The following is a 27,981-nucleotide window of genomic DNA, read 5'->3' on the forward strand; positions in this document are numbered from 1 at the left end:
ATATTAAGACCACATATACCCATTCACCCCCACAAGTCTTCATAATGATTTAATCTAGAAACCTTGTGATCAGAACTTCCAACTGCAGTTTGTACTAATCATTGCTTCTTAATATTGTTCTTCTAGAGAAACAAATGAATCTGCATCACAACATTATTTTTATCACATTAGGTGTCCAGGGAGCTCAAAGATGGTGTAATATAGTCACAGCAATTTTGTGAAGTACATCAGGCTCTGAAAAGAAGAGTAGCCCAAGTTCACCTAATGAGGTGTACAGCTGGGTAGGGATTTAAGCCTAGGTCTTCCCAGTCCTAGTCTGATGGCTGAACTAGATATGATGTTTGTCGTATGTTTTCCACAGGGGCTGGCAGTCAAACACCAATTGTCATTCCCCACAAAAAAACCACTCTAAAAGTGCCATGTGACCTCAATTCTGACCAGGAACACAATGGGACACATAGCACCCCTCAGCACTGTTTCAGGTCATGAAAATGATGTGGGAAAGCAGGAGTGCCTCCTCGCACATGTCATGATCCTAGCACTTTGGAATTCTTCATGGAGACCATAAACTGCATAGGACTGCCAGTCTCTACAGAGAATGAATAACAAATGCTACATTTAGCTTGGTCCTCAGTGTATATAACTTATTACTGGCCAGAAACACCAAGTCAGATGATGTATCTCATATATATTATCAAGCTCTGTCTTGGAGAGAATTTCACAAAATTCCATGTTTGAAATGACATACTGCACTAAATAATCTGTTGGTCTGATTCAGCAGATTTATTCTTGTCCTGGTTGACCATGTTGATGTTTTCTTATCTTTGCAGAATTTTTTTTAAAAAAACATAGGATAGTGATGCCAGGTTATGTTTGGTCAGTTCTGGAGAACGTAGACTTATTTTGGCATTTTGAATTCATCACTGTAGACCTCTAGACCTGGAAATTCCTTTGAATATATATACTTAGCTTTTATATGGGCCCTGCCCTTAAGTAACTATAATAATCTTACTACCAATGCTTATATTGTGGCCAATTATACTGGAAATAGCCCCTAAATTCCTGACTGCTTTTACAGACACAACTGAGAAATAAAAACATCCACAACTAATTGTCAAAAGGATAAAGTCAATATTTTTCATTTAGTATCCCTCAAATTAGATTTATTTTGAAAATTATGATTATTTTAGTTTGCTCCGTTAATCAGATGAAACTCTCATTGACTTCCATGGAAGCTGTATTCCTGTGATGGAAAATCAGTGTGGTTCTTGGATATGAGCCAGAGTGGCAGCACAAAGCAAGACTATCAATATCATATTTGGGAATTATTTCAACTGAATGGATTTATCTGTCAGGGACTCAGTGTACATAGCTTACTAGAAGCCAAAAATAGCAGGTCAGATGATGCAGAGAAACTATTTATGGAAAATTAAGTTAAATTAGTAGCTCATCTAAGTCTCATAGATAAAATCATTTCAATTTGCTTGGACTTGAAACAACATGGATGGACGGCTTTCTTTTGAAATGCAAAGATAAAATACAAACTAATCCAAACATGTCCAATCTTACTACGGAACAAAATAAAATAAGACATTATGCTAGCAATAAAAGCTCCTAAATTACAGGTTTTTTTAAGGTCATATTTTCACCTTGCAAAACATGCACATGCATAAAATATATGCTGTCACATTCACAATGGAATCACAGCAGGGTCTAGAAGTTTCTGAGTTTTGTCTCACATCTACTGATGCCAACTGGGCCCTCTCCTTCCTGTGGCCTTTCTACACGGTTTTCTATGGAAGGAAGAAGATCAATCAAAACTGAATTTCAAGCTCACCATCTTTTAAGCTCCAGTATCTCCCCAGCCAGATCTGTATCCGCTTCAATCACTACATAAGTAGAGTTTGTAGACTAATATTTGTAATAAATCTTGTACTTTTGTCTTGTGCATTTTGTGATGAGTTAAATTATTGTTGTTCCACACACAAAAACTGTCTAGTTGGGACATACTGTCACATATTCAAGCAACTTTGGTGTTCAGATTTCTGAATTTTTTAAATTGTAATTTAATTAAAATATACACTTAATTTACACTTTAAACACCTCATAACTCCCCTTTTATTATACATCTGTGGTTGTGGAGGTGCACACAAACTTATGTTATATTCACAACAGGCACCTCCCACTTGCTCCATTTAGTTTCAGATTTATGGGGGGGGAAAGTATCAATTTAAATGTGATTAGCCCCTTACTTCCCTTGTAATCAAACATATATAGTGGGTGTTGGAAATGGTTGCTGGCAGAAGTATCTCAAAAAATTAGTATTTATATGTGGTGGTATGTTCCCTTTTATATGTAGCTTTATTCTTATAACATATAGACATACAAACTCACCAATTTATGCCTCAATTGAATCTGACTTGGGATGACACATTAACAAACATCCTCTTTGCAGGAGAAAACCAGGACATGGCATCCAGGTCTGCACTGTGCTGGAGGTACATCAGTTTGTATGAGGCACCAGAAATTCTATGTGGGACCCAGGACCTGGTGCGGGAAGTCAGTGTTGTTGAGCCGATAGGGAACAGCGACCACAATGCTGTCAGATTCAGTATCTCTGCATGCGAACAAGTGACAACTACTAATGTAGTTACATTTGCCTCTGAAAGGGGAAATTTCAAAGATGAGGACAGGTGGGAAGCTGAAAGGGAAAATCAAGAGGAGTCAAAAAAATGTCCAAGATGCTTGGAGTTATTTAAAAACACAGTCTAAAAGCTCAGCTGGAATGTGTGTTCCATGGCAGTTAGAAGAAACTGGCAGTTTCCAGTCCAAAAGAAAAGCCACCATAATGGTTAACAAAGGGGACGCTTGGAGGAAATTATTGTGGGAAAAAAAAAAGATGTCTTTTAGAAAAAATGGAAGTCCAACTTAACTGATAAAAAGAATACCAGAGAGAACACAAATGGTGGGCAAAGAGAAATAGAAGTTAGCTGTAAGGGGAGGCAAAAAAAAGTTATAGGGCATGGCTGAACATCAAAACCAGCAACAAACAGTTCTTCAAGTACATCAAAAGCAGGAAGCCAGCAAAGAGGCGGTGAGCCCGTTAGATGACAAAGGAACAAAGGGTGTGCTAAAAGATGACAGGGAGAGTGCAGAAAAGCTGAATGAATTCTGTGCATCTGTCTTCACCCAAAGAGGGAGGTGAGGAAAAAATTCCTGCACCTGAACCAAGCTTCTTAGGGAGGCCGAATCCGGAGGAACTAACAAAGAGATAGTGGTAGACAAGGGCGCGAAGAAGTTCCTGGCAGCCATTGATAAACTAAATGTTACCAAATCCTCTGGCCCCAGATTGCATTCACTCAAGAGTTCTTAAAAGGGAAGCTCAAGCTATGAAATTGCTGATCTTCTCTACCTTTAATATACAACTTATCCTTGAAATCAGGCTCCATCCCTGAAGACTGGAAGATGGCCAATGTCACACACCAATCTTTAAGAAAGGATCTAGGGGGACCGAGAAATTACAGGCCAGTCAGGTTTTGACATCATTTCCTGGTAAATTAGTAGAATCTTGTCATTAAAGATAAAATTATAAAACATGTAGAAAAGCAAGACTCTGCTGAGAAAGAGTCAGCATGGCTTTTCTGAAAGGCAAATCCCTGTCTTTTACAAACTTACTAGTGAGTTCTTTGAGGATGTAAACAGGCATGTGGATAAGGGGAACCAGTGGACATTGTCTACTTGGATTTCCAAAGAGCAATTTTGACAAAGTTCCTCACCAGAGACTATTGAGAAAACTCAGCAATGAAGGAATAAGAGGAAGTCCTCCTATGGATTAAACCCTGGTTGAGAAACAGGAAACAAAGAGTGGGTGTAAATGGGAAATTCTCACAATGGAGAGATGTAAGGAGTGGTGTCCCCCAAGGATCCCCGTATTTGGGATCCGAAGTGCTCTTTAACCTATTCATAAAATGACCTGAAGTAGGGGGTGGGTAAGCGTGGTGAAATAGGATTTGCAGATGATACCAAATTATGTAGGGTGGTGAGAACCACAAAGAGTTGCGCAGAAGACTCCAAAGCGGGACCTTGATAAAATTCAGGGTGAGTGGGGCTAAGAAATGGCAAAATGCACAGTTCAATGTAGCAAAATGCAAAGTGATGCACCATAGGGCAAAAATCCCAAACTTCACATACACATGCTACAGGGGTCAGTGCTATCAGTCACAGACCAGGGGAAAGGGATTTAGGGCGTCTTAGTTGATGATTCCATGGGAATGTCAACTCAATGTATAGCAGCTGTGAAAACCGCAAAACTCTATGCTGGGGATAAATTGGGAAAGGAATTGAGAATAAAACTGCAAAGATTGTCATGCCCTTATATAAAAGCTGTGAATGCGACCGCGCTTTGGGTACTAATGTTCAGTTCTGGTCGCCACATCTCAAAAAAAAAGGATATTGAAAGAGATAGAAAAAGTGCAGAGAAAGGGCTGAATTTGAGGATGATTGAGGGACTGCAGCACCTTCCCTTATGAGGGGAAAAGGCTGCAGCGTTTGGGACTCTTTTAGTTTGGAGAGGAGGCGTCTGAGGGGATATATGATTGAAGTCTATAAAATTATGCATGGGGTAGAAAAAATGTTGACAGAGAGAAATTTTTTTTTTTTCTCTCTTTCTCACAATACTAGAACCAGGGGCATTCATTGAAAATGCTGGGGAAGAATTAGAACTAATAAAGGGAAACACTTCTTCATAACGTGTGATTGGTATTTTGGAATATGCTACCACAGGGGAGGTGGTGATGGCCACTAACCTGGATAGCTTTAAAAGGGGCTTGGACAGATTTATGGAGGAGAAGTCGATTTATGGCTACCAATCTTGATCCTCTTTGATCTGAGATTGCAAATGCCTTGTAGTCCAGGTGCTCGGGAGCAACAGCCACAGAAGGCCATTGCTTTCACATCCTACATGTGAACTCCCAAAGGCACCTGGTGGGCCACTGCGAGTAGCAGAGAGCTGGACTAGATGGACTCTGGTCTGATCCAGCTGGCTTGTTCTTATGTTCTTATGTTCTTAGAAAGGTGAGCAGCAAAACAGTATCCAAGGTCATCTGGAAAGACCAGGAAGAGGATGACATTGATCTGAATGCTTTGTGGCCTCACTGTGAACACCTGCCAAGGAAGATAAGATTGATTTATGACATGAAAGATGATCAGATGGCTTATTAAAGACCCTGAACAGAGAAACTGTACCTAGACAATTACACAAGCTGGGCTGCAATGCCAGTCTCCCTTCCATAGGATAGTGGGCATTTGAACTTGTCTTCCTACCTGGCAGAGAAGAATGAGGATGAAGTCAATTGCTGGAGAATGGAGTGGCTTTCTCATCACACTGACACAACACCTGATTATGCAGGGAAAGAAAAAAATCAAGCAAGTTGACAAAACTACCGCAAAAAATTGCATTGCCAACCATCTCTTCCCTTTCTTGCACCCAAAGCAAGCCAATAAGACAAGCATTTAAAACTTGATCCACATCTTCCCCTTCTCTGCTGCATTCCCAAAGCAAACCAGAAAAGTGTTGAGCTGTTCCACCTACCTTCACCAAAATATGCCATGACAAGGCAGTAGAGCACACCAAAGAATCACACACACACAAACACCCCTGGGTGCAAAGCAACAACAGGGCACATCCACAGCCAACAAAATCTTCAAGTCTTTCACCCAAAGGTGCTCTGTTATTTGGTGGTTGAAAACCTTCAACAGAAATACTCTTCATTTCAGGGTCTGATTCCAGCAGTTTCTGCACTGGCAGCAGAGCCACGGTGAAGCCACAGGACCATTCACACAGGACCGTATGGGCAGCCCCGAATCATGGAACTGTCTCTGGTCTGTGTTTGCTTATCTTTTCATCCCTCCAAGGTTCCAGAGGAAGGAAGGGACATACCCACACTCTCCTCTGACCCCCAGGGGTCAGAGGCTGGTGTGGGCATGTCCCTTCTCCCTCCGGAGACTTGGAGGAAAGTAAAGGTAAGCAAATAACACAAAAAGGCAATGCCTAAAAGCAGCGTCCTCATGCTGGTGCCTCTCACACAGCACCATTTAGGTGGGGGAGAGCACGGTGCTGCTACACTGCAGCAGTAGCAGCTGTGCGAACAGCGCCCCAGGGACAGCGTTTTCACGGTCCCTCTGGTGTTGTTTTTGGCCCATGCAGTAACAACCTCCCACCCACCCCCTACCCACAGTTGCTACTATCTTATTAGTGGATGACATAGATGAAATACAAAGATGTAAAATGTTATTGGTTCATTTTCTTTCTCATCGATTGGCTTGTTGCTCAGGTACCTGCCTTATACAAAAGCCAATGACCCTAAATGACAAGACTTGTAATCAATAGATCTTGGCTTGGATCCAGCAGTGAGCAATAGGGAACATAAAAGGCCTTAGCGGAGCTCTACTCATGCAAGGCCTTGTGTATCACCTAGTACTTTCCTTCCTAGTTATTATGTTGCCCAGACATCGGTTGCAAAAGATCTTGCAGAATACAAGTGCAAGTAGATTTGTTTGACTTAGTGCTAGTAGCTATCACAGTCTGTGTGCATGTGTGTGTGCTTCTGCTTCCACAGATCTGAAAGACCCAGAGAACAGGGTTTGAAAGGCACATGTTAATTGATAGTTTGGATATTATGAGAGCAGATGGTCTTTTAGGTATCCCGGCCCTAAACTGTTTCAGTACCAGCACTTTGAATTGTGCTCAAAAACATATGAATAGTCAGTGCGGATCTTTTAGCCTGGGGATGATACAGAGGTGTAGCTGGGCCATACTGCACCCAGTGCGCATTCTGCATTTTCCACGCCCACCCTCAGCACCCTCCCCACACACACTTACCTTAGTTCAGCCTGATAGTGCAGGCTGGAAAAAGCAGCCTGTTCACTTGAGGCTAAAAATGGCCTGGGGCTCACAAGGTCTCCTGGGAAGTGTAGTTCCCACCAGGCCGTTTTCAGCCTCAAGTGAACAGGCCGCTTTTTCCAGCCTGCACTTTGTCAAAATGAACGAACAAGTGGGGAACATGGTGGGGAAGCCATGGGGGAAAATTTCTCCCCCCCCCCCAGGCATGCACCCAGTAAAATGTGCACCTTCCCACCCCCTGGTAGCTTTGCCTTTGGGATGATAAGATCTTTGTAACCAATCCCAGTAAAGCAGCCTCACCACTGCATTTTAAACCATTGGAAGTTTCCAAACTGTTTTCAAAAGCAGTCCCACAACTGAGTGTGCTATAGTAATCTGACTGGATATGATCAGAGTGTAGATCACTGTGGTCACATGACACTTTTTAAGGAATGGCTGCAGCTGGTGTGGCATATCAGCCAATTCTGATAGATGCCACAGAGGAGATCTGGGCCTGAAGGCCAGGATCTAGCAGCACATGCAAGCTATGAACCCATTCTTTCAAGGAGAGTGGAACTTCCTCCAGGGCAGACTAGCTCTGCAATCCCCAAACAACTTCATTGATCAACAACAACTCAAGTCTTGTCTGGATTGAGCTTCATCTTATTGACCTTCATCCATCCATGATGGTATTATGGTGGTATGGTTATCGGTTATTATAATTACCTGTTTTATTTCCTATTTAATTTAGATAATTTATGCACACTTCCGAAATATTATTTTGTACGTATGTTGAATCACACCTTGTTTCTAATGACTGAAAAATCTGAATATGGTTTATAAATGCAGATCAAGCATTTAGTAAGTGATTGAAAAGTGCTTGCATGTGGAGGGGGGGGAATCTTTTTTTCATATATACTTACATTGTTAGTGATAATAAAGAAAGATCATAAAACAGAAATAGTACCAGATTACTTTCCATGTCAGATTCAAAATTATTAAAAATTGCAACCACAACTTAAAGAAAGGTGCATGTACAATAATCTTTTTACAATTAGGTCCACAAAGGATATATAAAAAATGTTTAACTTTATTAATTGTTTTGTGATTCTTCAGAGAGATAGTGGTGAAATAGTGGTGGTATTTTATGGCGTAACTAAGGAAAATCAGATCTTCAAAATACCCACATGATATTACAGGCGACTGACAATATATGGGTCACAGACTGCACGCAAGTCAAGCTCACTATTTTGGCTGGCATGCTGTAGTACAGGGGTGCCCAAAATAGTGCTCAAGAGCCCCATGCCATTGCTGATACCTTCTCTGGTGCCCACCAAGTGCTTTTAGAAAGTGGGTGTGGCTAGGTTGGACTTTTGTCCAGTAGTGTTTCTGATTGTGCCTCCTGTTAAAGAGATTGTATATTTTTTGAATTGTTGAAGAGTTACTACTAGTTATACTACATATAAACTTGAGCCTCACTTTTTGGGCTTGGCTTACTTCCTGCAGCAGCCATTTTGTGATTAGCTCCTCCTATTTACAGAAGCTACTTTGCGGCTGTGCCACCAACTTGGTCAGGATTTCAAATATACCAACAGGTTCAAAGGGATTGGGGACCCTGGGTGCAACATAGGGGAACTTTTTAGTTTTGAAATTAAAAGGGGTACTCAATGCAATCCAAACTCTTAAGGCTTATCTAATGAAGGGGTATTGGAGAGTGTTGATCCTGGGCACCAAGCTCATTTAGTCCAATGCTTCCTAGCTTGGAGTGTATATGAAGCTTACAACTCCTCTTTGACAATCTATTCAGAAATGTGTACCATTTATATCTTAGAATGCCATACTCTGTTTGACCACAATGGAATCACCCAAACAAGGCAGACAGGAAGAAATATATCTTCACCTAAATACATCCATAAGGAAGGAAGAGGGTGAAGCTAATTATGGACATATAAGTTGTAGATCAGTAAGTTGTGACTTTTGTTTTACTTTTTACTGTTCCTTGTATCTATATTTTGGAGGAAGGAAGCAACTGTGTTGAAAGTAATCCAACAGATGTGCAGTGATTCGATCATGCCTATTATAAGATCCTTTAAAATATAAACTGATTATTTGTTCTTTCCAATAATCTTTTAACACCACATTTCATTTTTTTCACATTACTATATATCCTATCACACATTTTACAAATATGCTGGAAAGAACTTCTAAAAGGCACTTATGAGTGACTGATTTCAAATAAAAGGAAAAGAAAAAAAGATCTTTTTGTATCAAAAAGGCTATTAAAACCTGCAGCAAAAAGACTTCCAACTTTTTAATCTATAGTTCAGCTTTCCAAATCACAAATCAGAAGTAATTGGGGTCTCAGCCAAATCTAATTGATTCTGTAGAAGTGGAAACAATAAAGATTGAAATTTATGTAAAAATAGTTCAGAGATCTATTCTTTTATGAGAACTATTTGGAATCAATCTCTCTCTGAAATTCCTCTGAGGACTGAAAGGCTCAAGCAACTAACGAATTGTAATGGATTTCTTATAAAACCCAATGAGCCAATGACTCACCTGTTAAATGACTCCATCCATGGATTGTAATTTCTTTTTTAGCTGCAAATATTTTTCCCAGGAAACATGGGGGGGGGGGGGGGGAGAAGCCAGGAGAAGCTTGATGTAAATTTGGAGGGTATCCATCTTTTTTATTTAAAGGGAAGACCAGCTATAACAGGATAGGCACAAAGTTCCTGGTCCTAACTCATGGACTCAGCAAGAAACTATTACAAGCAGGTTTATGTTTAAGTGTGTGGGCATGTAAAGTGCCGTCAGGTGACTTGTGGATTTTCAAAGCAAGAGGTGAACAGAGCTGGTTTGTCATTGCCTCCCTCTGTACAATAACCCTAGACTTTCTTGACCTCTCATCTAAGTAATGACCAGGGCTGATCTCTGCTTAGCTTCTAAGATCTGATGAGATCAGGATGGCCTGGACAATCAAGGTCAAGGAACTCTATATTTTATGTTTATCACTATGCATATGAATTATTAATGTTTGCTGCTAATAATGGTTTTATTGTCAATATGCTGTTATAAATTTTTGCTTTGCTATTTATATTTATTGTAATTTTATAGCAATCTTTTTGTAAGCCACCATGGATATAGATTAAAGAAAGGTGGGATATAAATTTAAAAATTACTTGACTGCAATACAGAATAGTACACACACATTTCCTCAACATCAAATTTATTAATTCATATTTGTAAATGATTAGAGATTATTTATGCCTGATCATTCACCCCTGCATGTTGACAGCTGAGCCTACGCAAGAATAGTTCAGAAACTAACCATAACACAATGTAATTTCACCTCTACTTAGTGCAATAGGTCCTTCCACATCCACTAGAGCCTTTTTGTCCTCCTTCATTTCATCACCTTGGCCTCTGTACATGGCCTCAGGAGCCAAAATACACTTGCTCGGTCACCAGCTATGCATTTAACTTGGATTATCCAAATGCTTCACATCCACTCAGTACTGTGGAGAAATAGAGAACTGAATACTATGTAAGAAGAGCAATATTTCATTTTGCAAGCCTGAAAATGCCTCTCTCTCTCTCTCTCTCTCTCTCTCTCTCTCTCTCTCTCAGTAGCAGAAGATGGCTGCCTGCCTGAACAACAGCTATGTGGTCAGGGTTACTGGGCCTCTTTAATTTGCCAAGCAAGGAGTATAAATGTAGTGATCATGAAAACAATAAACTACAATTACAAAAAATAATGTCAATTAAAAAAAACAAATAAATTATGGGAAATTATGTTTTCAGCAATTTTTTTTCTCTTTCATTCTCAAAAGAGAACTAAAATAAGGATCTTACGCTGCTTAATCATACATTTTGATCCAGTCCCCTCCCCCCTCATCTCAGGGATCTCATGCCACCCGGAAGAGTCAGTATGGAGTCTTACATTTAGGTTTAAATTTCAGAATGTTCCTTCCCAGCCTTTTCATTCTGCCCATCTTGTGTGTCAGAGCATGGAATGAAATTGACCTCAGAGGGTTAACCAACAGAAAGCACCTGGCCTATAATATATTCAATTATCCAGAAAACAAAATCAATTTTGTTTTTTGTTAATAGCATTGAAATATGCATTGAACTATTTTAATTAAAGCAGTCTATTGCATATGCCATTCAACTGTTTCTTGCCTACTCCCCCAGGGCAGCAGGCCTGTACTGTGATAAAACATAATGAAAATAATTTATAAAGGAAACAATACAATAAATCAATCTGATGCCTAATGAACCGGCATTACAAGGGTAGATACATTTTTGTATTTAGAATAATGTTCAGTGCTTTCTTCTCAAGTGATTGGAAGAGGGCCCTACAGCACTTAGATATCAGTGTGTTCTATCTTACTGTATTATTACAATTCTCCTACTTGGGGCAGAAGAGTACAACAAAAAACTCTGTTCCACACTTCAAGGTCAGATTTATTTGATATAAAGCAATATGTCCCCCAGGGGATGCCAGCCCTGAACTTCTAGCTGTTCCTACTATTATGTCAATCAGCAATGCAATAAGGGAAAAGGGACTGAACTTTGCAGTGAGGTGAACTGAAGTGGAGAGAACAGCTTTCATGCAAATAAGTAGTTCTAGGTATGTCTGTACATAACAAATTTAAGCTTGGCTTGTTCTAAAATTGGAGATCCATTGCATTCTGAGTCATGCACAATTCTTCAGCACTAGAAAATATTAATTAGAAGCAGACAGAGAAATTAGAGAATGCAACCTGCCTGTGGAGTTCCTTATTATGAACTCATTGGCCCTTTCTGCATAGCACAAATAAAACATCTTGCAGACGTCTTAAAAAATCAAACGTGTTTTGACCTTTATTTTGTCTGCACAGTATGGACAAAAAAAAGCATTGCCAACCAAAATGGCTTTTTTCAGCCCCCCCCCAGCTAATTTACTTTCATTTTCACAATTCACACCTGTCATTTTCTTCCAATTCAGATTCTCTGTTGCCGTCCGCCATTTGCTGTATTTGATTCCCATGGAGGAAACAAGTTCTAGCAGCTCCTCTGCTAGCATCTCATCTGCTTGGTATTTCCATTTTAAAAGTACATGAATAAAATTTGTTTTCCCTGGTGAACACACACACATGGCCTTTTTTGCTTTTTTTGTTTTGACAGAGGTATCTTTGTAGCTATGACAACATAAGAATCACAGCCACTCGAAGCAATGAAAACATAAGAATCATCACCCATTAAGAAGTAATTGGTAGTCCTCTCTTCTATGGGGGCCAGGTGTACCCATTACGTTAAACTGCAGGTAGACCAGCCCTCCGGAAAGCAGGTTATATGCAATTGAAAGTAATGGGTAGATGTGGCCTCCCATTGCTTTTTAATGGGATGTAGACTAGCCCTCCGGGTGGCTGTGATTTTCATTATTGTGTCACTGCAGTTATGAAGACACCTCCCACAAAAGAAAAAAATGACATGTGCATGGGATTGCTGGGAAAAACAAACTTTATGTATTTTTTATGGTGTAATCATGCATGGATAAGCTGCAAGCAGAAAAAAAAACCTGCATGGAAAATCTTAATCAAATGGTGGGAAGGACAAAGAATCTTTGCAGCAGCACAAAATGATGGGTGTGAGTTGCGAAAACAAAAGTAAGAGCTTTAAAATTACTGGGAGGCAAAGATAATATGTCCCCTGCTGTCCTGTTCTCCACACAGCAAGCTGGAAACAACTTGACACCATCTTGGCAAAAAAGGAACAGCTAGCAATTTTTGGAAAACTCAGGTTGGGAGAAAAAACGCAACCTGAAGACGTCTTGTGGGAGAAAGCTGTGTGGAGTTCCTCCCCAAAATGTTTTTTATAAGGTGTTATATTTGTGCTGTGCAGAAAGAACCATGGAGAGGTGCAAGAGAGATGAAAACTGACAAAATGGAAAAACTGCTAATTGCTGCTTTTTCCCTCAAAGGAAGCAGAACAGTCTAAGAATCTTGGCATTCCCAAATCTCCCATGGAAAGCTTGTGATGCTCCAGAGGTTCCACAACATTTTTTGGAAAAATTAGGCCTTATCTGATTTCCACTTTTACCTTTCTCTTCACTCTGCCATTGTCTTTAGCCATTCCCTAATTCTATCATATTTCACAGAAGAACTCACTACCACATAGTGAGAATCTTCCAGGTGGCTTTTTCCAGACCTCTCTATTCTTTTAGTAGAAAGAAAGTGTTTGTACTTTCCTTCCTTCTATCTGCTGCTTGAAGTGGAAACTCAGAATTACTGGAGGATAATGGACAAATGATCAAGGGGTATATTGATGTTGAATTTTTTTTAAAAAAATACCTCCATGACTAGCTGCTCAGGTGATATAGTCACCTGGAGCCTCTGCACCATGACGTTGAAAAGTGGGAAGTTCCCAGCTGGGTGGCATAGGAGGACCGCTGCCATTTAGGCCCACTCCACACGGGCCTTAAGAGCGGCAGTGCACAAGCATACTTGATGCTGGTGCACCCTTGGGGCCGTTCACACGCTTCTGTGCACATACCCCTGGAGCTGCTACAGCGTGCGGAGGTGCCCCACTTTTTTTACTTACCTCCTCTTCTCTGCATGTCCCCTCATCCCCACAGAGCTACACAGGGAAGAGGAGGTAAGTATTTAAAAAGTGGTGTGCCAAAAAACTTCTGTATTTGAAAAGACTTGCTCAGTCTCAAAAACAGAGCCTCGGGGTGGGGGGGTGTGAAGCTTGGTGCTGCCTCACTCGGGGGCACTGTTTATGGCCTGTGCAGAATTCGCCTTAATCTGGCTCAGATCATTTCTACTCAGCCGCTCTTAAGGCTGATAGTTGTAAAGTCATGGCAGCTAGTCGGAAGCTATGTCCTTGATTCTACCAGCAGGATAAAGTGACTTGGCTCAGTTTCTGGACAGTCTGTATTTATTTTTTTTTGTTTATATATTAGGGCCTCATAACATTGGTTTCTTTGCCTTCATTTCATTCTGCCAATAATAACCCTGTGAGGTAGGCTAGGCTGAGAAAGACAGAGACTGGCTGAATCAAGGTCACCCAGTGAGCAGTCCTAGTAGAGTTGGGATCACAACCACATTTCCATCTTGCTGAAATACTGATGGTTGAGTTTGCAAGAGCTCTTGTTTTAAAAGAGCCCACTTTTTACTTGCTCCTCTCCCTTCCAGAATTCTTGTCATAGAATGACTCTTATCATGCCTCTGAGTTTATTAAAATCTGCCTTCCTAAAATCTAACATAAATGTCTGGCTATGAACTCCACTGGCTCCTCACAGCAAAATGAATTCTAGGAGGATATGATCACTTCATGAGAGACAAACAGAAGTCCAAAAGGGCAAACCTTACCCAAAACTGTAAGGTAACATTTTCAAAAGGAATTAAACAAAATATATCTTTAATCCAGGAGTTCACTTAAAACACATTACAAATGAAACAGGCTTCTAAGCCATATAAGTCACTGGGTCACTGTTTACCGCCCGTGTGGAAACAGCCATACTCTCAGCCTCAACAATCACAAATATTTGGATGGAAGACCCAGTGGGGAAGCTACAAGGGGACGGGGGGAGGTGCGCCAGGCACATGCCTGGGGTGTGTGGAACATCGCCCCAGGCCCCTCCCCTTTCCCCTCCCCCATCCATGGTGCCCCCCGCGGCGCCCCCCTTTCCCCCTTCCCACACTTAGTTCCTTTCCTTTTTGAGAGCTTTTTCAGGCTGCAAAAGGCCTGTTCGCAGTAAAAACATCCTGAGGAACTACAGTTTCCAGGAGACCTTGGGGCTCACTAGGTCTCCTGGGAAGTATAGTTCCCATCAGGCCGTTTTTACTGAGAACAGGCCTTTTGCAGCCTGAAAAACTTCTCAAAAAGGAAAGGAACTAAGGTAAGTGTGGGAAGGGGGGAAGGGTGGCGGAAAATATAAAATGAGCACTGGGCGCAGTTTGGCCCAGCTATGCCTCTGGGGGGACCTCCAAGATATACCTGGGATATGATGTAGAGCCAGGCAATGGCAAACCACCTCTGAACATCTCTTGCCCTGAAAACCCTACAAGGCTACCGTGAATCATCTGTGACTAGATGGCAAAAAAGTCTATCATTTAAAAGAGTTGCTGATTATATGTCTATATTATATACAATGATTTTATGTGCACATATAGTGTGTGTGTGTGTGTGTGTGTGTGTGTGTGTGTGTGTGTGTGTGTGTGTGTGTGTGTGTGTGTGTGTGTGTGTGTGTGTTCTTGGGTGGAGAATGGCCTTTTCCAACACCTATTATCAGAAACATTTAATCAGAGAACACCAAGATATTGAATTTAGGACTTTCTGCTTGAGTCATGGCCTATCCCCAATTTTAATGACATGCATCCCAAATCTTAAGGATGTAAGACTCACTGAGTTCAAAGGAGCACATAGGATTTTCTCCAGAATATATTTATACAATGGTTTTCTCTCTAATTGTGAGTCTAAAGCAGCTGTTATTCTCACCTCCATTTTATCCTCTGAACAACCCTGTGAGGTGACTGGCCCAAAGTCACACAGCAAATTTCTGGGGCGCAAGTGGGAATTCAAACCAGATACTAGACTTACACTCTTAATCACTAGCTCTCACTGGCTCCCTGAAGTTTTTATTTGTTAGGTAGGTAGGTAGGTAGGTGGGTGGGTGGGTGGGTGGGTGGAGATAGAAAAAACTATAGCTGGAAGAACATCTTCCTTGTTCTTTCCGAAGTTGTTGCTTTGACATTTATTTTACTCACAGTTCTGAGTGTGAGAATATGTCTTTTTTATTACAGCAGAGTGTTTTGTGTCCATATAGGTTTTAAGACAGGATGGTAGAAAAGAGAAAATTCTGCAGGGGTTTTGACACTGATATAGAACACTATAAAAGAATACTTTAAACCTTTTAATGTAAGCTGCTCTTACCTCTGAGTACACAGGTTTATAATTTTGTAGCAATTAACGTACTGCAGTTTGAAACTTGACAGACAGGTTACCAGCCTGGAAGGGATTTTTGGTAACACTTTTATAGAGTCTGTTGCACTTTTTTTAAAAAAAAAAGTCACACAAAAGAGATGTTGTGATTATGAAACATTTTATTCCAAACCACACAAACAGAACTTTTACAAGGCTTCTGTGGCCATCCAAAGTGCTGAGGCTGGATGGTTTTTGTGATGAATCAGGCTCTTTGTCTCTAATTAGGCCTGTGATACACAATTTCAGAGTTACAGTTGTCTACATGCCTGCAGGCTATGATATGTTATAGAAAATCTGCAGTAATGCTCTATATTTGCACTAAGCACATTTAAAAACAATGGTAAACTGTAGATTTTTTTTTAAAAAAATAATTTTTGTATCTACTCCTGCCTCATCACATAACTTTTATTGTAGTTATTTTCTAAGATGTTTTAATATTTTCTGCATGATTTTCTCCAATTAAGTAATATTTTCCTTACAGGCTTGTGGGGGAAAAATTATTTTCCTTACAGGCTTGTGGGGGGAAAAATTCCTACAATAAGACATGTGACACACTCCAACGCTGTCTGCAAGAGGGTCCTATCATATTGGGACAGGATATCTGACCACTGGATCCCTTGTTTTCCATCCATTCTTTGTTTTCGGTGCTGACTCCTTGGTCTTCCATTCATTCTTAGTCTGAAAGAGTGGATTGTCTGATCTATATTCCTTTGACCCTATCTGAACACAGAAGTGTTGGTGACATAAACTGACCCCATACTGTGCTGAGACTTGGAGCATAGGAGAGAAAGTATGTCTCCCTCTGAAAGGCCCATCAGAATTGAAGGCAGGGAGAGGGTTATCAAATCTAGCTTGGAAAATTCCTGGAGATTGAGAGCGGTGCCTGGAGAGGGGATTTAATTCTGCTTCCATGTCCTCTGGTCTGGAGATCGGTTATAATTATAGGAAAATTTGAGGCCCTGCATTGAGGTTGGTAATACTAAGCTGGAGAAATATAATCTTCCAAGAGTTCACCTCGCCAGACACTAAATCGCTTCAGAAGATCCTTCCAACTATGTAGTTCCTCCTTAAAACTGTCCTATGCCATGTGTAGTGAATGGATGGCACCATTTCTATGGTAACAGAATGACATAGGCTTTCTGAAAGAGGCATTCATAATGAATGGCTATCATCTGATTTGGCAGAAACTTAATTTAAACCTTAATTTGAATTATCATCCCTACTTCCCTAGCCCTGCTTTGGGCTAAAAAGAAGCGGTATAATCCTGCTCATATATGTAACAGCACTGGACCTATTCATAAGAACTGGAGGTACATATTCCAAATACTCAGTAGCCCCTTTAGGAAGACATATGCAGGCTGAAAACAATGCATATGGATGGGGAGTGATAACTTATGTGCTGACCATCCCTATGCATGACTGCTAGAGTGAAAAGCTTCATCTCTCCCCATAGAACTAAGGATGCCAACTATGGTCTTCAGATTGCCACCTGCTAGTTGTTCTGCTTATGATAACCTATCTAATACTGCCGAGGGCTGTTTCCAAGTCCCCCAGGAAACAGATTCCCTCATGAAACAAGATCCCTGTGAAACTGAAGGGGGCATTGTCTCTAGAAGTGTTTAAGAGGTGCTGTAAATCCATTTTGTTCATTAGGGATTTTAATTTGGCAAAGGCTTCAGGCATTTGTGGGGGGAGATAGTTTTTCTTGTACTTTGTATGTTTTTAAATTTGGATTTGTAAGTTGCCTTGAGCCCCAATAGAAAGACAGGCTATAAATATTTTGTTAAATAAACATGAGCAAAGTGTTGAAGCACATACATATATAGGCTTCCTCCATGTGACTGGGAAAGTTTGAAAAGGTAGTTTGTTTCACATTGCTGCAGTCACACAAAAACAGAGGCAGTGTCTATGCACTTATTTCCCACTCATCTTCTATTGGCATTGTTTGCATATATGAAGAAGGCTAATAAGTGTTGCCAAGCTCAAAACTTGTCTGCAGTGTGAATGCTTGCTGTTATGTGCCCCTTTGTAGGTATAACAGTAATCTGGTAATATATGATTCTCCAGATCCACTCTCATTGATTCTAAAACCAAGATCAAAAATCTGATTCCTTATCTCTTGCATAACAATGTGGATATAGCAAAACAAGTTTCTATTTTTTCCATGTATTTTAGCCATAAGCCTCTCTGAGCCCCACAAGAGATTCATCAGAGACATTACTGATGACTATCTTTTTGCATGCATTATTTCAGAGCCACATAAAATTTACTGTAAATTACTTCAAATTATCCTGGCGCTGTTTTCCAATTGTGCCCTTAGGTTAGTGGCTATGATCTTTCCTATTTTAAAGTTGATGAAACAGAAGCTGAAGGCTGCTCAGATCCATAAAATAATTTAATAGTAACACTTTGATAAGAAATCATAACCATGCAGTGAAATATGTTGTTTAGAGTGAAAATAAATCATTTCAATAGGAAAACCGTCATTTGTTTTTGTTATTCAGATACCACAGGTCTCAACATTAATCTGAAAATATTTTTACAGTTAGATGCATCCCTTAAAATAGCATTATTTGATGTAAACAGGGGTATTTCAAATAAACAAATTGTTATTAGGGAAGAAGAATTTTACTTTAAAAATGATGACTAAGAAAGGTACGATAGAATCGTATTAACATTTTGCATGAGAAGGTAAAAGTGGACAGAAAGAACTTATTTCTCCTCAGGAGCATCCAATTAAGTTGAAGGATAGCAGATAGGCAAAGAAGGCAGTGCTATGGCCAGAAGATTGGCAAATTGGCAATGGCAACCTTAAATGGCTTTAAATAGGAATTAGACAATTTAATGCCGAATAAGGCCATTATTGATGAAAAGACCAGCCAAAATAATTAAATAAACCATGTTTAGATTGTTTTGCCGCTGAATGTGTGTATGGAAAGTGCAGTCAAGTTACAGCTACTATATAGTGACCCCTTATGGGGTTTGTGAGGCAAGAGACTAATGGAGATGGTTTGCCATTGCCTTCCTCTGGTATTCTTGGATGGTCTCCCATCCAAATACTAACCAGGGTCAAACCCTGTTTAGCTTCGGAGATCTGAGGAGATCAGACTAGCCTGAGCCATCCAGGTCAAGGTTTGACACTGAATATCATTTGCTAAATATCAATTGGCTTTTATGCCCTACCGGAGACCTTGGAAGAACATCTAGGATGCTAGACTAGATTACTCTTGTCTTTGGTCTGATCCATCAGACATTCTTGAGACAGTTTACAGGGAAAAACTACTTTATACTTGTCCCAGTTTACCAAGTGATTCCATTTACACTGTAGTAAGCTGTATTGGTAAATTGTTGTCAGGTTACAGCCAACTAATGTTGACCCTGTAGAGTTTTCAAGGCAAGAGATGTTCAGCCATTGCTTACCTTTGTGTAGCAACCTTGGACTTCCTTGGTGGTCTTGAATCTATCATAACAAGGGCTGACCTTGCTAAGCTTCTGAAATCTGATAAACTCAAGCTAGTCTGGGCTGACCAGATCAGGACATAGTAAATTGTCATTTGGCAAATGATATAATTGCATTCATTAGTTGTCAAAAGCTTATTTTAAAAAAGCCCAAGTATATCACTGTAATGGATTTACAACACCCAAAATCCCATTCCTCTATTACCTTTGATTAGCCAGCTGCTGATGTGAAGAGCAACCACTCTGGTAAAGGAGGCAGGGAACATTTGGAATCAAACCCACTGCCTGCTCTCCACCATTCTGGGGAAGGCTGACGACAGTTAGTTAAAACCACTGTAATTTGTTGGCAGTTGCTTTAGCTGAAAAGAGTCTCTGATTTATTGGGAAAAATCATGGGGTTTAGACTAGCAGGGTTAGTAAAGAACATGCTGTGTCAGTGGTTTCTTTTGTGTTTTGGTTGCATTTATATTGATTCCACCTTAGGGGTGAATATATTAGCAATTTTTCAAATGAAATGTCTGTCTAAACAAAACCTGCTTACTTTGGTTACATTTTTTGTTTAACGTTACCATTGGTGTAGAGGATGGCCCTTTTAACTTTCTCAAGCCATCCACAATCTTGGCCATGTAGATTCAAAAAGGAGAATAGAGATTTCTTACTTGATTGGGGGGAGGGGAGAAGTGTTTTCAACCATAAGTGTTTGTCTAGAAGTGTGCAGGTCCTCCTCTGGGGAAAAAAGGTGGCAGCCACCTGTATCGCAGGCATCAAGGGTGGGTCAAGGTAGTTCAGCTGTCTTGAAGGAAAACAGGTCCATTGCAAAGTGAAGTCATTGTTACCTGCTGTAAGCTGGTTGTTACCCTTAGTTCACCACAATCACAACAACAACAACCAATTCAATACCTATTTAACCAATGCCACAACCAAATATGTTGCTTTCTATATTTATTTTCAGATTGTTTCCTGTCACTAGACTTCAGAGTAATGAACCAAATTTTGCTTGGTAAATCCTAAGTCATCTCTCGTTCAAACTTCTTAATGTAGTTTAGTTTGCTATTATTGACAGAACTGAGATGCACGCGGGGGGGGGGGGAGGTATCAGCTAATAATATACATTTGCTTTCTATGAGATAAAACTCTCAAAAGAAAAGAAAACATTTGAGTATGCAATTTGAAAATGATGTGCTGTACATTACATGAGAGAAGGAACATACGTTCAGACTTGAGTGGCATTATAAACGCACATGGGGAAATTAGGTGACAGCCATTTAAAACAGAATAAAATCACCAAGACAATTTTTAGTTTAGTTTACATTCAAGCTTTTCACAAGGCAAATAATCTTTAAACAGTCCAAAATGCTTGGGGTGCTTTGGAATGAGCATCCTTTGATGTTTTTAGACAAATTGAATCCAGGATGAATCCACATGGGTAGTAAGAAGCAATAAAGCTGCTGACTGCTTACAACTGTTAAATGTTTAGTCTATGAGCTCAACAATGTTCCCAGTAACTGAAGAGAAAGGAGGTTTTATTTTATTGTAGATGGCCACAATGGTTTTGGTTAAATTGGGGTCGGCTAGATCTTCTATAAAGCTGAACGTCTGGATCCCTCACTGTATGAGTGAAATATAGATATCAACCACAAATAATTGGAGCTGACACTTCAGCTCCCTGTGAAGGAGCCGAGTTAAAAGTTTTTTCTTAAGTTCTAAGCAAAATGTGTCTGGGTCTCTTTCGAAACGACAGTTTTCATTTGTTTAAAGTAGGAATTTATCCAAACATTTTAAGTGAACTTATACAAGAACCTGATAAAAGATTAAGTTCTAAACTATGCTATAAGCCACATTGTATCAAAGGGCTAACCTCGAAAAATGACATCTTCTTCATCCATTTTCTTTGGTATGAAATCTTTTCAAAGGAAAAAAGTGGGCATTGTGGAGAACCATATGGCCTTGAAAAATCAGTTATCTTAGATGTGAGGAAAGGATATTTGCAAATATCCGGAATAATTTCCTTTTGAATGTAAAGCAGACTTTAAAGAATCAAGTGGAATGGCTTGTAATTCTGGCTTGTTTCTAGCCAAAGAAAGATCTCATCATTTTAACAAGACTGCAGAAGAATGGGACATTCCTGATGTTTTCAATTTTTACTGTGAAGTCAAAGAAGCTGCACTAAATGAAAAGTACCGATTTCACAAAGATCTGATCAAATAGATTAAAAAAATGAGATCATTTTAAGCATAGTTCTTTACAGTAAGACATATCTCACTCACCATCACCTCACTTTTGCCTCTGTTTAGCCACATCTTACTTAGCTTGTTAGGATGTAGGCAATTGCCAAAGTATGTTTTCTATTTTCTTTTTATATGCATTTTGCATCAAATCTCAGAATAATCATATACGTTTAGGTGTTATACACAAAAGTACACATAAAGGATCCAGGCAGGGAGAGGAGATGTGTGTTCCTGTCCATTTCACATATGCACATTGCTAACATGAACTACTCACTGGGCTGTTCTGCATGGGCCTGTGGAGTGGTGGCCCACTGGTTTAAACGATACTGGGATCATTCTTACTCCCATTCGGGCAACCCTGGAGCTGCTGCGGCCTGTAGAAACACCTTTGCACAGAGGTGCCTCCATTTTGTATGTAAACTTACCTTCCCTTTCCCTGTGGAGCTCTGCAGGGACGAGGGGACACCCTCCCCCCTCGGTGGCTATGCCAATGCCTCAGGGGTCGGAGCCAGGAAGCATTTCCCCTCATCTGTGCAGAGCTCCACAAGGGAAGGAAAATGAAGTTTACAGACAAAACAGAGGAACCTAAAAGCGGTGCCTCCATTTAACGAGTTACGAAAACACTGTTTTCCCACCTGTTGAGGGGAGAAAGCATGATTTCAGAGGTGGCAGCCGTGTGAAGTTCTAAAAATTGTGTTTTTACTGATGTTTTTGGCTGCTTGTGTGGAGTGGGCCACTGTTTGATACACATCCATATCTGGCAAAGGGCATGGTAATTGTTCATAAAGCTGTTAAATGTTTATCATACATTTTCATTTATCAATTCGTTAAAGATCATTCTTTTTAACTATAAGAGTTCTTTGCTCCAGAAGATTCATACTGAAGATGAATTCTGAATAGAGCCCCTAAAAAGCATGAGAGATACCCCCTTCCCATTATTTCCCTTCTGTTACTCTCATACCCATGAAACTTTTCTTTTCCTTCTTTATGTTTCTTTTTTTTGTTCTTGAAGGTAGCTCCATAACTTTTATCCTTTTCTCATAGCTCTGTCTGCTTTTCTAGTGTTCAAAAAATGAAGCTAAAGCTTTCATCAGCTAAGAAAGCTGTGGCTAATTTCATAATTGATATACTGGGTGGGGGGGGGCACTCAGTTTATTCATTTGAACAAATAAACTGACACTATATTTGGAAGTTTTGTGGATCAAAAGCCAATCCAATGAATGGCTCAAAAAAGTCCAATTCAATGACAAAATCAGATTCTAAGATCATCTCTAATTTATATCCTACTTCTTCATGCAAAGAATTCAGGTGCTAAATATGGTTATTGGGTTAACTAGTCATGGTTTGATTCTGATCCAGCAGAATATTTATGTGTAAAAGTTTTATGCCTAATAAAAGTTTACTGCTACTGTATAAAAGCATGGTACCAGTTATAGGTTATTCTGATTTTATTTATGTTGTGTTTTTAATATATAGGAAATGTGTGAGCATCTCAAATCCAACATTTTATACATGTGCTTCAATCTACGTTGACAATAATAGGATGTGATGACAGGACATAAATACATTTTCCCCTTTCAGAACTGTAATTATAGTTGAGAAAATGACCTTTGGATATCTTGATTAGTAACTGTAGGAAAACAAAAAAAAAGTGTTTCTGTAGTAGCAAAGGTCTAGCAGTGGTTCAGAGGGCAGAAAAAGTCAGCATTATTTATTTCAAGTGAAAAACAAAACAGCTTTGTACTCTCACACTTGGTCTATGTCTAGATAGCACCCAATTCCAGGCAACAATAAAAGAAACAGACACTGGAAAACTGGAACAGAGTTGCACTGAGGGCCTATTATCCATCTTGAGTCTTTGTAGAAAAAGCGCACTATGACTGAAGTAACTATTTAATTAAAGGAAACTGGAGTGGAGCACTGATCCAGGTTATCAGGAACTCTGCTTGCCTATTCCCTAATGAGGACACAGGACAGCAGCACTGGGTTTAACTAGTTCATTTACATAATTAATCGTGCAGATCTGTGTCATATTGTTAAATATGCTTATACATTTAAATAGACAGAATGCTAGGCTGCCTGTCAATATATCCTTTGTCGGGCAAACCCACCCTGACTCCAAACTTGTCCTGCATCTTCTACTGGCCTCGTTTGTCATTGCTGGCACACAGTGTGCCAATAAGTGCCCAGCCTCTGCTCTTCCCCCTGCTGCACCTCATGGCCACCACCAGGATCAGAATTATGTTACTAAGTACTGAGGCCAATCCTCCTAGCCTCAACTCACTTGCATGGCCATAGATACATGGTTCTGGACCCTCCCTCCATCACTGCTGATGCCTCAGGGTGCTTGCCGATCATTTCTATCATGATCAGTCTTCCCTATTCTGCCACACCACACAAAGGGGTTATCCTAGTTCAACACCTCTTGTCCTACCTGCTTAAAGGAAATAGTGGAATGGAGAGTGGAGTGTTGATCCAGGCTATCAGGAACTTTATGTTTATCTTTTCTTTCATACACAGAATCCTTTTCTTTCTCATTGCATTATTGGTCTGGAAACCATGGCACACCAACTCTGATAATGTCAGTGCCACAGTTCTTCCCTCTTTATCCTGGAAAATGTTAATCATCAACATAAGATGAAATCAAGGAAGTACATGAAATTAATATGCTCTTGTCCAATCTTTTCCCCAACCTAAACAAGGCCTTTATTAGTTCTGTTTCCCATTAAATAGCTGCCCTACTGTACTTTTCTTCTGATCACACAGCCACTTATTCTCAGATTATTTTCTTCTCTGGTGGCTTCATACCCAGTGACCTTTGTCCATCATTTGGTTAATGTGGCTGCTAACTTATAGTTCATTCATTCTATTAGTGATTGAGTTGGTTTACCAGATTCTATTGCAAATCAAAAGGTGTAGTGAGCCTCTCTTTAATTTTTGAAGTATTTTATTGTGTCAAAGCTACAGGCAAACATTAACAATGTGCAGCAGCATGTATTATGTGCTTGAATCAGAAATACACAATTTAGCATCTAAAGCAAATGACTCAGGAATGAAAAAAACAGCATAGACAGGCATTTCTAAACCTGGCAGGTCCAATGGGTCAAAAGATTCCTATGTAAAAATAAAACAGAACAAAGCAGAAGATGGTAATCTGATAGAAAAGAAAGCATACAGGGAAAGAATTCTAAAGATTGCATCCTGATATAATGAGTTGACCAAGCCAATAAAGGCCTAGGATTTACTCTTTGAAAAACGTATGTTCAATTTATTTTGAGTGTTCTGGTATTTACTGTAACATGTAGAATGTTTAAAGCAACTGTTTTGTTTAATGAGTATGTTTTACAAGTTGTTGGTTTCTTTTGGAAATAACTTTTATTGCCTGTCTCTTTGAACTACATGTACTTCTAGTACTGGAATATGCAGTTGCAATGCAATGCACACACAAAAACACAGAGAGGCAGGCTACAAAGAGATGCCGTCTCTGCTCTGTAGCAGGATTACAGTAGAAAATCTTTATTCTATTTTGGCTTCTTCCACAAATATGAGATTTTTACAATATTAAAGGCATCTTCCAATCAAAGTCAGATCTGCCTATACAGTCTGAAATGTTATGGTGGATACAATTCCCAAAGGAATATATCTCAAGACAATAAATACAGAAGAATACATGTGAAAAAATTATACTGGAATTCTTTTTAATGATGTGGGCTGCAATTAATGCATCCTGATGTGGACTACAATTTAATGATGTGGGCTACAATTGTGCACCCAGCACTAGACAGTTTGTATACTCCTACATACATCTTTAGAAGTGCCGTTCCCAGCTACACAATAAATGGTTGTTTCACAGCACAGTAGTGCATAAATTGTTTTTTTCATCCAACTTCAGGATCTTTGCAAGTAGACCTTAGTGCTAGATGCCTGTGTCTATTACCTTGACACATCGCAATTCCAAATCCAGAAGTGAATAAGCCTTCACAGAACAGCTTGCTAGACTGGGAACTGGAATTTACATGAAAAGTCTGTAAAGTCAAGACTAATATTTCATCCACTTCTGCTTTTTGAGTTTTTCCTGCAAAATCCATATGCATGTCACAGTCTGACATTGTTTTCTGCATGTCTCTCCATGGATATTCTTTTGGGGAGGAAAAAGATCTTGCTGTCTGAACAAATGGTAGTGCTACAACGCCAATTCTTCCTTCATCATCACCACCACCAAGCAGCTTTTCTATGTCATACAAGAGTTTCTATTGACATTGCTACTATTGGCTATTGTCTGATTTTCCCAGGTCATTATACAACTCAAACTCTTAAAAGTATGTTATGTTACCCAAAAGCTTTGTATTAGTCTTGAGGAGATGACAGATGCTTTTGCAATCAGCCTTTCTCTTGACTTTATTGCTTACCACAACCTGCTTCCAGGTATCTAGGAGATACCTAATGCATTTTGATACATTCCTTGTGTGGACTGATGATTTATGCTGAATTCTCTTCTTTTTCTGCAAAAGTATTAATTCACGTATGTTGCACAAACCATTAGTTGAAGTCTCAGCATGGAAGATGCAAACAAGTATTGATTATTGTATCTTCAGATGATATTCAGAGTTTATTTACAGGCATTGACTTAGAGCAAGCAATGTGCCAGCAAAAACATAAGCAGACTTAACACAGATCTGCTTACGTAAGACCTACCAGTATATGTTATAGTACCCAGAAATTAGCTGTACAAGCAGGGCTGGACTTAGATGAAGAGAGACCCTAGACTTTCAACTTGTGAGGTTTCCCTTCCAATCCCCCACTTTTGTAGCTAGAAGAAGATAGAAGAGTGTTTTAAAGCTGAGTAAAGTCAAGGATGATGACAAGTGTTTAAAATGCCTCCTCTAAAGGATGGACATAAGATATTATTGTTAAATGATTTTTAAAAAGCATAAATGTTAAAATTAACACTGTGAAATTTTTTTGCTATAACAAAATTTTGTAAATGTGTGGAATCAGCGGGAATTTTTAGGAAAATAACATTGTAAGTTTACTGTTATATTCTTTTTTAAAAACCTGGCGTTGTTGCCTGGGAAGTGTTAATAAGATGATCATGCCTACTTGACAATGAGACCGTGACACTTTTAAATCCCACTTTATGTTATAATTAAACAGTTGGTTTTAAAATACATATTAGGAAATTAAAAAAAACTACAATCATCAAATACACTAAGACTAAAAAAGTTTTTTTTCTAATTTTGTTTTAAAATACTGAAGCGAACTGTACAAACTTGCATTAGTACTCAATCAGAGGTGTACTGGGGGAAAATGGCACCTGGAGCAACAGTTGCTCTGGGCATCCCCCCCCCCCACAGTACCCCGTATGCCTCCACACTCCACTTACCTTTATAAGCCTGCAGGGAGGCTGGGGGGCTCAGATGGGTGGCTCGAGTGGGGACCGCAGCACTTTGGCAGAACCGATTGTTAAAATGGTGCTTGTGATCAACCAGTTGTTCAGTTATTTGAATCTCACCACCGGAACTGGTTGTTAAATTATTTGAATCCTTCCACTGGCAATATGGTCTCATGTTGCAGTGCCAAGATGTAAAGTACAGTTGAATTTTTAAAATTCAGTTGATGTAAAGTACAGTTGAAGATGTAAAGTACAGTTGAATCGTTTAGGAAAGCAGGAATCAAAGTCTGACTTGTTGCTGAACTACATTGTGTCATATGCAAAGAAAATTAAATTTTACTTTTAAATATCCTCATGGTGTTTTTTTAAAAAAGGATTTACTGATGTCAGTAAGCACTAAATCATACACAACATGGTACTATGAATTACACACTTTTGCAAGCCTCCATTTTATGTTCTAGGTACAAAATTATGCATGTGTTAACAAAAAGGTAGGTTTTCACTCACAATCCTTCTAAATCATTGAAAAATTAACATTAGCAGAAAATACTATTAATGATATTGGTTCTAGCCCCATGAGTTCTGGCTCTGTCCCATTCTCCACCTTTTGTTGATAGAAACCAAGGCTGGAAGGCTGGCAGCACTATTATGGTTGCCTGGGCCAGGATTTGCTTTAATCAGGAGGAACTGGACTATGCATCCCAGGAATTCACCATCCTCCATGCAACCAAGTGGTGGGTTAAAATCAAAGTCAAAATTGATGAGTTGGGTATCTCCTTGGAGGACCTGCTAATGTTAACAGAGCAGGAGGTCTATGGGGTTATCAAGAAGAGACTTTTTGATAGAGAGTTCCAACAGATGCTAGAGGAAGCTAATAAATCCTGTTCCCCGATTTCCCTGGGAATACCTTTGCACGGGTTAACTGTAGCCCGGTACCTTTATCTCCTGGTTGAGGCCCGGTGGCACAGAGCATCATCCTAGCCAGGTGTAATGCCCTGCCTTCTTCCCTGAGCGTCGGTCACCGCCTTGGAAATGCACATAAAGACAGA

This window comes from Sphaerodactylus townsendi, linkage group LG08 (genome assembly GCF_021028975.2).
Source record: "Sphaerodactylus townsendi isolate TG3544 linkage group LG08, MPM_Stown_v2.3, whole genome shotgun sequence".
Classification (NCBI taxonomy): Eukaryota; Metazoa; Chordata; class Lepidosauria; order Squamata; family Sphaerodactylidae; genus Sphaerodactylus; species Sphaerodactylus townsendi.